Source organism: Nicotiana tabacum, chromosome 5 (genome assembly GCF_000715075.1).
Source record: "Nicotiana tabacum cultivar K326 chromosome 5, ASM71507v2, whole genome shotgun sequence".
NCBI classification, from domain to species: domain Eukaryota; kingdom Viridiplantae; phylum Streptophyta; class Magnoliopsida; order Solanales; family Solanaceae; genus Nicotiana; species Nicotiana tabacum.
Window position 1 is genome coordinate 90,378,561 of NC_134084.1, and position 12,443 is coordinate 90,391,003.

Sequence of the window (12,443 nt, forward strand, 5' to 3'; positions counted from 1 at the left end):
GATTTAAACCTTATAGACATGATATCTAAGTGCAGAAGCTGATTTTAAACCTTATAGACATGGTATCTAAATGCAGGACTGATTTTACAACCTTATAGGCACGGTTTCTAGATGCAGGAACTGATTTAAAGCCCTATAGACATGGTATCTGAACATACAAAAGTAAACAAACATCGTAGCAACCTATAGGCATGGTTTCTACTCATTCCCAACAAAATATATATAAGAATCCCTCCCAGTTTTACTAATACCCCCAATATCTATTTTACAAAGAAATATTATTACAAATTAAATATAAAAGAATACACAATGAGATCACTATACTATAGGGAGCCTGTATATGCCCAAAAGTAAACCTGGAAGTCGGGTCTTCAATCAAGTCTGAACATGCCAATATTCTCATAGTATGCCCTATGGTATTTTGGTGTGTCAAAGTTCCGAAGGGCCTCAGGGACCCTGGGCAATGCTCACACCAGAAAACTTTTAAAGAAACATTTTGTGAGCAAATTTTGGAGTGCCAGCTCTAGTGTGTCAAAGTTCAGAGGAGTCTCATGGACTCCTAGGCAATGCTCACACTGGAGGGGCAAGATCCTAGATGTTCTAAGAGTAGGAGTTGAAAATATGAGACAGTTTTAAGAAACTAATTTTGGGATTTTCAGGAGGTAAGGAGCAAAAAGAGTCATTCAACACTTAGAAAAAATTCCAACAATCCAACAGTAGACAGAAACAGGATCACCTCAAGCAAAGCTTCAACTTATTTTACTAGCCGTTACTAGGTGGGTAGATGGACAAGCATTAAACAGAAAAATGGCATGCTGGGGCTAGATTACTAATCAAACAATCATATATGAAGGGCAGTAGGGGTTGGGAGCATTATTAATCAAAAGTCTGTTAGGGGTGAACACTTAAAACGGGATAGAAAGAACATTCTAGTTGAGAAATAAGTAGGTATAGGTCTAATTTACATATAAGCAAACATGTAGACATGCTAAAAGCAGGAAGCACATAGGTTTAGTTAAAAAAGAAGTAAACATGCTGAAAGCAGGAAACACATATGTTTAATTAAACAGAAGTAGACATGCTGATTACAGGAAATACATAGGTTTAATTAAACAGAAGTAGACATTCTGATTATAAGGAGCACACAGATTTGATCAAATAGAAGTTTGAATTGATAGCAGAAGTGAGGCATACCAGTTAAGAGATAGCAATAGAAGAGTGAAGCAAACAGGGTCCAAAGGTCTACCCCTGGCTTCCATCCGGCTAGACAGTGCAACAAACAATGAGTAGGAAGATTGTGATGGAGGATAAGAGAAAGAACTTTTTGTGTCTTTCTATGTCTGCGTGCGTGTTTGTTAAAGAAAAAAGAGTGAGGCTTATATAGCATTGAGTAGAGTGAAGTAAATAAGGTTAAAAGTTTACAAATAAGGAAAAGAGACCAATTAGTCAATCAATTAGGCTTGACAGGGCCAATCAATAGGAAAAAATCATGGGATTATATCCAAAAATAACTCGGAATTAAGGTCTAAATAAGGTAAGTGGTAAGTTTGATAGCCAATTAAAGTCTGAACACCAAAAATCCGGTAAGTAACACGGCAATTAGTCACAAAAATAAGGTAACACAAGTAAATTAGAGACCAATTTGGGATTGGTAAGGCAGGCATCCCATAAATTAAGCTTAATAGGAATAATTAAGGCAAGTAGTACTAATTAGGAGTCCCAGAACAAGGAAAGTAGACAAAAATCACTGGAAGTAATCACCTTAGTAAACAAAGCAAACTTCAAACCCTAGACAGTTTAGGTAATCAACCAATTACTTAAGAATAACGGGAAAATATTAAAGCGAGCAATGAAATAATCAAACAAACTAAAAACTGGAACACATTCATGAAAGAATCAGTGGAAAAAGATAATCAAACACATAAGAATTTTTAGAAAATTTTTGCAGAAACAGACGAAGTGAAACCCTAGTTTAGAGGAACATTAAAATCAATCAATGATAGAAGAACAGGAGATTTTTAAAGAAAAATACTGTATAAACTCAAAAACATTTCAGATCTACAAGGATCTGGACAGATTCAAAGTATAAGATATGAGGGTTTTGATAAAAGGGGACGAGATGAGGGAAAAACCCAACCATAGCCACAAAGACAGCAATACTCACAAACATTGATGAACAACAAGTGAGTTCATAAGAAAATGAAGAGCCTAAGTCGATTCTAAGTCCAATCTCTTCGAGGTTCCCTTAGAAAACAGCAAGAATCGAACAACCGGTAGAGGTAATAGGTTAGATAGGGTAGCAAAACACCAAATAACCCCATATCTAGTCGGGGATCGAAAGAGTTTGAGAGATTTAGGGGTGATGGCGCTATGGTTAGGGATGGTTTCAGAGAGAACGAAGAATAAGAGGGATTCAAGGGCGGCGGGGTTGGAGAAATTATTAGGGTTAGGTGGTCTTTGGGATTAAAAAAGGAAAGGGGTAATGCGGACCATTAATCTTAGAGATCAACGACCACGATTGGTTCCGGGTTGGGACAGTTTGGATTTAATTGTGCTATGTTTTAATTTGAATTGGGCTTGGGTGGGGGGATCCGACTTTAAACTTAATAAAAGGGCATTTGTTAAATACCCAATTAATTAATAAAATAATTTGTAAAAAAATAGCTAATTAAATGATAAAAATGATTTTTATGCATGAAGATGATTTAAAATAATTACTTAACATTATAAAAACATAAAAAGTTATTTTTTGTATAGATAATGTAATTATGCATATGTATGGGCTATTATTGCAAAATATGCAATTATAGTCTTAAGAATATAAATGTAATTGTAGAAAATGCAATTAAAATATTTGAACACTTATACGAGTATAAATGATGAATTTAGATGATTAAATTATCAAAAAGTAATATGAGGGATAATTATTGAATATATATATAATTAAAAATACAAAAATAAATTTATTTAAGGTCTTTAAAAATTATAGAAAAATTGTAAAAACACTTGCACATGTTTTTAAATGCACGTACAATATTTTTTAAAGTATGTATGCATATTTAAAATATATGAGGAAAAAATTGGGTATCAACAGTTGCCCCTCTTTACCCAGGAAGGATGAAAAAGTTTTCGGATAAAGAAATGATGACTGATTTTGACCGAATGTGTGTTTTGAAAAATAGAGGCCGAAACCTGGTCCCTGAGTTGCCTACTTATCCCTGGTTTTACAAGAATCAAGTCATGTGTAGTTCTGGACCCAACGGTGAATGAAGCCGATGGAGTTGTTATAGGAATGGTAGCCAGTTTCATAAAAAGATTCTTTTGTGAAGGGTGATGTCGGATGGAGTTATAATTATGAGTCTGGAGTGTAACATATGGATTATAGGGAAGATATTTGAATGGTCATGGAGTAAGGTGGGCAATTGATGGGAATCAGTTATAATGAAAAAGTGAAAATGGTATGAGCGGAAACCGGAGCGAAGGTTGCTCCTATTTGAAGAACGGTTACCTCCTGAATTACCTGCAAATCTCAAAATACGATGCGTGGAAGTATATAGATTATTGCGAGAATTTAAACGGGATGCAAATTCCCTTTGGACCATGAAAGATTGTCTTTGGACAGTGCAGATGACGTCCTTAGACTATGATGTCCTAAACCATGAATTATAAGATAGGAGAATCGCAGGCCATGAAATGATGTTCTCGGGCAATGAGAATGGTGCCTCTGGACCATGACGCCTTTGAATAATGATGTGCAGCATTGAGAGATCCTCAGGCCATGACATGGTGTCTTCAGGCTATGAGGATGATGCCTTCGGACTATGACGCTTTTGGACAAATTGGCTATACATCAGCCCATAAAATACAAAGACATGATACCAAAGGTGACAACAAGACAGAGCTTAGTCTTGCGCAGAGTTTTGGGGCAGATCTTAGCCCTGAGGAAAGAAGATAATGTAAAGTCTAGAATAGAACAACAATTATGCAGAGGGTGACCAAGCATAATCTCACAAGAAGGCAGTGCTTAGCCTTATGCAAATATGAAGGTAGGGCTTAGCCTCATGCAAGATTGGAGACAAGGCTTAGTCTCATGCGAGGAGAAGGCAGTGCTTAGCCTTATGAAAATATAGAGGCAGGGCTTAGCCTCATGCAAGATTGGAGACATGGCTTAGTCTCATGCGAGGAGAAGGCAACGCTTAGCGTTATGCAAATATGGAGGCAGGGCTTAGCCTCATGCAATATTTGAGATAGGGCTTAGCTCATGCAAAGAGAAGGCAGTGCTTAGCCTTATGCAAATGTAGAGGCAGGGCTTAGCCTCATGCAAGACTTGAGACAGGGTTTAGTCTCATGCAAAGAGAAGGCAGTGCTTAGCCTTATGCAAATATGGAGGCAGGGCTTAGCCTCATGCAAGATTCGAGACAGAGCTTAGTCTTATGCAAAGAGAAGGCAGTGCTTAGCCTTATGCAAATATGGAGGCAGGGCTTAGCCTCATGCAAGATTCGAGACAAAGCTTAGTCTCATGCAAAGAGAAGGTCGTGCTTAGCTTTATGCAGTGAACAAGTAGCAATATGAGCAGAATGTTTCTTAGATGGAGATATATTTGCGTCTGGTGGCTTGATTAATAGCGAGTTTGATATGTGTATGTTTGTGAATACTTCTGTTATGTTCACCATACTTGCATCCAAAGAAAAAGTGTAAGTTTTGTAAGGGGAGGTTGTTCGTGCCTTTGTCTGTTGGCTTTGCTTTGCTCCGTTCTGGAGGCCCGTTTGAGTTGCCCTGTGTAACACCTGGCTGTCACGGAAATAGAGTTTTCGAAATTATGCACTTATTTATGAAAATAGAGTTATTTTAGAAAACATAGTGAAATATCATGTAGTTTAGATGAACAAATGACTGTAACACATTTCAGAGACATTGCAGCTTTCTTGTGTTAGAATTTTGAGGGTCCTCCTCAAAATTTTGCCCCAATTTGTTAAATGATCCTTTGGCCATTTTGCCCGTGACGAAATTTGTTGAACCTTCTCCGAAATTTTGAGAATCTTTCTCAAAATTCTGCCCTAGTTACTTAACCGATTTCTGACTTTTCGGTGTATGATGGTGTTGACTGAACTTGCTCCGGAATTCTAAGGGTCCTCCTCAAAATTCTGCCCCAGTTTCTGGTGCTGGGGGATATGAAGATTCTATTAAGATATGATAGAACCCACAATGCTGCCTATGTATCCCCTCTTAAACGGGAATCGGGTCAAGCGTAGTTCAGTTACATCATATGAAGGAATGTAAACAATCTAAGCATAGTATCTCTTGATTGCGTTTGAATTGATTAGTTTCGGCCAAACTTCTCTATCCATTTCTGCAAGTATGAGTGCTCCTCCTGTTAGCACCCGGTGAACCATGTAAGGACCTTTCTAGTTGGGAGAGAATTTCCCTTTGGCTTCATCTTGATGCGGGAAGATATTTTTCAACACCAACTGTCCTGGTGCGAATTGCCTTGGTTTGATCCTTTTGTTGAAAGCTCTGGACATTCTGTCTAGATAAAGCTGACCGTGACATACTGCGTTCATTCTCTTCCCGTCTATAAGGGCCAGTTGCTCATAGCAGCTCCTTATCCATTCTGCATCGCTGAGTTCAGCTTCATGTATGATCCTTAAAGAGGGAATTTCTACCTCGACTAGAATGATAGCTTCGGTACTATAAACAAGTAAATCGGGGGTTGCCCCTATTGATGTGCGGACCGTAGTGCGGTACCCCAATAGGGCAAAGGGTAATTTCTCGTGCAATTGTTTGTAGTTTTCTACCATCTTCCTTAGTATCTTCTTGATGTTCTTATTAGCAGATTCCATAGCTTCATTCATTTGAGGAATGTATGTTGTAGAGTTCTTGTGCTTAATTTTGAAGGTTTCAAACATGGCTTTCATTAGATCACTGTTGAGATTAGCGACATTATCAGTGATAATGGACTCGGGAACCCCAAATCGGCAAATAATATGATCTTTGACTAAATCTGCGGTGACTTTCTTAGTTACAACTTTGTAGGATGCAACCTCTACCCATTTTGTGAAGTAGTCAATGGCTACTAAAATGAACCTGTGCCCGTTTGATGCAGTGGGATCGATCGGACCGATGACATCCATTCCCTAAGGGGCACTTGTTGCATTGAGCTCGTTTGGTGGTACCTTTATCATGTCTGCATGTACCTGGCACTGGTGGCATTTCTGTACGTACCAGATGCAAGTCGTTTCCATGGTCATCCAAAAGTATCCAGCTCTGAGTATTTTCTTGGCTAGAACAAAACCATTCACATGTGGTCCACAAGATCCAACATGTATCTCCTCGAGCAATCTGGAAGCCTCCTTTGCGTCAACATACCTTAACAACCCCAGATCAGGAATTCTTCTATACAGGGCCCCTCCGCTTTGGAAGAAGTGATTGGATAGACTCCGCAGAGTGCGTTTCTAAATATGGTTTGCTTGCTCTAGATATTGTCCTCTCGCCAAATATTCTTTGATGTCGTGGAACCAAGGTTTTCCATCTGTTTCTTCTTCAACATGAGCACAGTAAGTTGGCTGGTTATGGATTTTCACCGTGATGGGATCAATGAAATTCGTGTCTGGATGTTGTATCATTGATGATAAAGTGGCCAGTACGCCTGCGAACTAATTTTAAATTCTGGGCACATGTTTAAATTCTATTTTGTGAATCTCTTCATTAGTTCCTGCACATGATACAAGTATGGTAGTATCTTGGTGTTCTTCGTGGCCCATTCTCCTTGAACCTGATGTACCAGAAGATCTGAATCACCAATTACCAGCAGCTCTTATATATGCATATCGATGGCCAAATTGAGCCCTATGATGCAAGCTTTGTATACTACCATGTTGTTGGTTCATGGAAACCTAATGTTCGTGGATACAGGGTAATGTTGACCTGTTTCTAATACAAAAACTGCTCTGATGCCTAATCCTTTGAAGTTTGCAGCTCCATCGAAGAACATTCTCCAACCATCGTAAGCTTCAGCAATGTCCTCTCCTGCGAATGATACTTCTTTTCAGGAAAATACGTTTTTAGTGGTTCGTATTCTTTTCTCACAAGATTTTCAGCAAGATGGTCTGCCAATGTTTGCCCTTTGACTGCCTTCTGAGTTACATAGATGATGTCGAACTCACTTAACAATATTTGCCATTTAGCTAACTTCCCGGTTGGCATGGGCTTCTGAAAGATATACTTTAGAGGGTCTGATCGGTGCCAACCTTGCACTACTACAAAGTAGCGAGAGTGGTCGAAGCAGCTTTTACCCGTGAAGGTCGGGATCGATTTCCACAGGGAGCTAGAAATGGGAATTGATTTTTCTATCTAAGTTAGAAATATGTAATTGCTCTTAATTGCACTTCTAATCATAGTTGGTTTTCATATTACTTCTAAATTTATACTAATAAGATGCTAAATTAAGCTAAGTTAAGCTAAGAGTAAGATACTTCAAGGGTTGTCTAAATAGTTAAAAGGCACTAGGGAAGTGACTTTCTCCTAGGTGGATACTTGACGGGTTCTCGAGTCTAAGGCGAGGTTGTCATGTTGGGGATTACGATATAACCAATGCACTAAACTTCTCACTCTATACCTCTCGGTAGTTTGAGTGATTTTGCCCTAATTGACTTTCTCAAGACCAATTGGGTATGATAATTTGTGCAAGCAATTGAGGTTCAAATCGGGTATTACTATCTCTAGGCTTAACCCTTTAATTGGGGCTATCAATCTCTTGAATACGCCCCAATTCCTTGTTGGACTAATTTTCCTAGACTTAAGTTCTCTTTCTCAAGAAGAACCCAAGTCAAATAGGCATAAATTAGTGTTTGCAACCACTAATTCAACATTGAAACCATGAATTAGTCCAAATATCAAACGCCCATAAACATTCAAGCCTTAAAACACAAGACCCATCAAATACCCATACTAGGGTTGAGCCACAACCCTCGATAATGGGTCTATCTACTCATGATAATAGGAGAAAACTGATAAATAGATGAAGAAAAACCCATAATATTTAATTACAAGCTAATACTTGAAGATTCAATGATAAAACTACTCTAAAATTACTCAAAATAGGTAAGGAACACTGTTCACGAGCGCAACTGACCATTAAATTACAACTGATGACCTAAAAATGGGAAAGGAAACTATTTATACTAGCCCGAATTCTCTGGACAAAAATACCCTATAGTGCAGTCCGCACAAAATCGAGTGCGGCCGCAGTGAGGCTTCTTGGCTTTAAACTCTGCTCTCTGAACTTGGCCACCGCGGGCCGCACAAAGTGCACCGCGGCCGCGGTGGCTTCTATTGCATCCGCACAAAAAGGACCGCGGACCGCATTGGCATTAAGCTCCAAATCTTTAACTCTCTGAACTCCTCTTTGCGGACCGCACAATATCGACTGCAGCCGCGGTGAGTCCATTGCGGTCCGCATGAAATGCTTTGCGGTCGCAATGATTGATTTCTTGAAATAGGCACCTCTTTGAATCTCCTCGCTGTGGACCGCACCAAATGGAGTGCGGCCACAGTGGACCTGTTGCACTGTGCTTGGACTTGTTCTTGGTACTTGTGCATGTTTCACTCCTTTTTGAGCTGGTTTTGATGAATAGTCACCTTGTTGACCAAACCCTGCAAACAAGTACAACATGTAAGCCTTCGGGACCATTTTATACACATTTTTAATCAAAACTCAAGTAAGAAGGGGTGTAAAATGCATCATAATCCCTAGTTATCAACTCCCCCAAACTTAAGCTTTTTCTTGTCCTCAAGGAAACAAAATAAGACTCACCCCTTAAGAGTAAATCCAAGAAAATTCAGCTAACCTAAAATGACCCCATCTAGCATCAATTGGGACTAACAATTGCCCTCAATTCAAATAAATCATTAACAACATTCACTCATTTAAGCACCATGGTTTTTGTACGACACAAGAGAATCAAGAGTTAACTCAACCCATCAAATAAACTCTTTCTACTACTTTGGTCATTGTGGAACCCAAACTCATACATCCTCAACTTCCCCTAAGAAAACCTCACCTTTAAGATTGTGGCACTCAGAACGAGGATAGTGGAAACACGCTCATCTCTCTCAAAGAAAGGTCACAAGTCCGGCTCTAAGTACCATAAGCTTGCACCTTATGTGAGTCACCACTAATTTAAGCTTCATTCAACTCATGATTACATAGGGCTTTTGTGGAGATATAGTGAAAGCTTTTGGTTAGGGTAGGAAATATTTGGTCTAAGTAAGTTCCATCTTCCCTTTATCACTTTATTTGCTTCATTTTGGCACACATTCACTTGACTTTTTAAGTCATTTGCTTCTTTCTTAGGGGTTAGAGAGGCATACTGTCACTCTTTCTTGTTCATTTCAGACTTTTTCTCCTTTCTCAACTTTCCACACCTTTCATCTTTTTACTTTTATTGAATCCCTTCATTCTTTTCTACATTGATCATTCTTTTTGTCTTTTTGATTTTCTTTCTTTTTCATTGCCTTTCCTTTTCTTCATTTTGTACCTTTTACCACTTTGTTGCATTCCTCGTCTCTCCCCCCAGGCTTATGCTTTTACCTTGTGCTAAGGAAATATTGGGTGCCAAGAGAGGGTATTTTTAGAACGGGTAAAGGCTTGTATCTTGGTTTTTGAAAGGAAAAGGTCTACGGCTCAAAAGGGTTGACTAGGGATTTTATCATTTGTAGGCTATGGAAGTGTTCAAGATATCATTCGGATCAAGGAGAGCCTATAATCACATCTTAAGTCAAATTACACTTAGGATTTCGCCTAGACAAACATTCAGGGCAAGTTCTAGACTAATGGCTCAGGACTTGAACTTGCAATTCAAATTCTCACCACACAAGCTATGGGATTGCTAAAGAAATAGAGTCAGGGGCCCACAACAACCTCAACTAAGATTTGAGCAACACAATTGTCCTGAAAAACCACTTGATGATTATCGGCCAACACAAGAGTCTCAAGGTCACAACTTTCACCATCCTATACACTACGATTTGTTTTTGACCATAGGATCAAAGGCAAATGTGTTAGGCCCAAGTGAAGCTTTGCTTGAGGCACCCTTACCAAGTAGCTACTAAAAAGCAAAAAGAAAACAGACTCAAACCTTTAAGAAGGTTGTCATGTATTCCATCATCGGGAAGAGCCAACCGGTTCACACAAACTCCACCTTTGGAAAGAACCATGACATTAAGAAAACCAAAGACTTATTGCACGCAAAAACTCAAAACAAGAAGCTACGAACATAAAATAAGAAGCTATGAAAGGGAAAATACGGAAAGTAAAATGAATATATACAAGAGGGAATTTAGTTGAATATACATAAGGGAGAATGAATATATACATAGGAACGTAACTCTATATACAGACCAAAAGTAAAAGTACAAAAAGTCAATAAAATGATAAATTATGTATAATCCAAAGGTAAAAAGAAAGCATAAATGAGAAAATACTGTAATATATACAGTCATCCAAATAGGGGCCCCTCAAATGAAAGCTAGCATTGTCATCAATGCTAACTAACCAAAATAAGCACAAAATAAGGAAGAGAGGAAAAAGAAACTCCCTATTGTCCCTCCGTCTACATAGGGTCCTGAGTCTGGGTCCCGGGGTCCTTAGTCTGCTCGGGAACCTGTGAATGGCTCCCTGTACTCTATGCCTCCATTGAGACCTGGGCATGGACTGAATCCTCGACCTGTACTGGAATCTGGGGCTGGCTAGAGGAACCTCCTTGTGGGTCCTCCAACTCTATAATAGCATCGTTAGTACGGGGGATCACCCTCTTCCTCTTGGGTGGCCTCTCTGACACCTGCTCTGGTTGGGGCTGGGCTGCTGGAGCCGAAAGTCATGCAATAATAGATCCAGAGGCAAGTGATCTGCCTTCAACCTCTCTACCTCCACCCTTAGCTTATTCACCGACTCCTTGGAAGCACGAGTCTTTCTTATTTTCTTTGCCTCCCTAGCAAGCTCCTTCAATGCCTTTCCATGAGAATCAACAGCATCTATGAGCTTCTTCTGGTTGTCCAGAAGCTCCTTCAGAGTGTCCTCCACTGACTGTGGGACCTGTGGCGGAGGAGGTGCTGACTAGGCTACAACCGAAGTAGATAGTACAGACAGCTTAGAAGTGGCTATCTGCATCCAGTTGTTGAGGCTGGCAAGGGTCTGGTTAAGGCGGTGGGCAGTCAAAGGATATGCAGTGGATGAGGGGATCTTTGGAACTATAGAAATGGAGGGTCCTAGGGCCATGTCTGCTGTGGCGGAAGGAGGCTGAGTAGGAGCCACTACTACTACTGGCTCTTCAAACTGGCCAATTGAAGTAGTGGCTTTGCCCTTAAGGTCCTTGGGGTTGTCGGGACCCTTGGTGATGTACCAGGAGAACGGTGCCTTTGCTTTCACTTTCACATCAAATCTCCGTTTCTCCACATAAAGGTCCTCAAAGTACATAGTTAGGAAATTGGGGAAAGGGTAGGATCTGTCAACTTCATTTACCACTCGTGTAATTGCCCGGGACATCACATTCCCGATGTTTATCGGGTACCCTGCCATGATCGATGCCACCAATATAGCCCGGGGGATAGGAAGTGAGTTGTCGTGAGTGGTGGGGTCTAGCTTGCTACACATAAATGTTTCCCACCCTTTAGCTTCTGAATTCAGGGTCCTCCTCAGAATCTTCACTCCCGTAGTCAACCAATCTGGGGTGGTACCTGGGATAGCCAAGTACTCTACTAACCAAGGACAAACAGCCTCACCCAATGCCACCTTTTCTAGATACAATGACTCATCCTCCTCCGGGAAGCCCAAATAATCATTTATTGTTTTGCCATCAAATTTCACTTTTAAGTTCCGCACTTTGGTCACTGTGGTGACCAATTTTATGTGGGCAACATTCGTGTAAAACTCCTTCACTAAGTGCTCATTTGCATCATCCACATGGCCTATGAAATAATCCCAGCCTGCTTTCTCCCTGAATTGCCTCAACATATTGGGGTTGTGAGGCATGAGGTCCTTTGTAATGAATTTCCTCTCCGGTATTAGCTTCCTATCGGGCCACCACTCTCTGAACTTGTGGTAAGCCACCTCACTCACAAATCTGTCCTGCCATGCCTCCGGATTTCTGGTTCTCTCCACCCCTCCTACTTGGGGCTCACCCCCTCCTACTTCTTCCTCTTCTTCTTCTACGAGACCTTCCCCAGATAGTAAAGCTGTAAGTGAGGAGGAATATTTATTGCCACTACCTGCAGCTGAGCCCTCAGACGACTCAGAAGATATGCGCACTGATGCTTGGGCAGTGGGAGAGATCGGAGGTGTGTCCCTCAATCTGTTCCTCTCTAGCCAGTCAGGAACATACTCTGGCACGGAGTCTGAGTCAGATACCTCCCGGGAAGGCTCATATTCACTCCCAGATTTATCAATA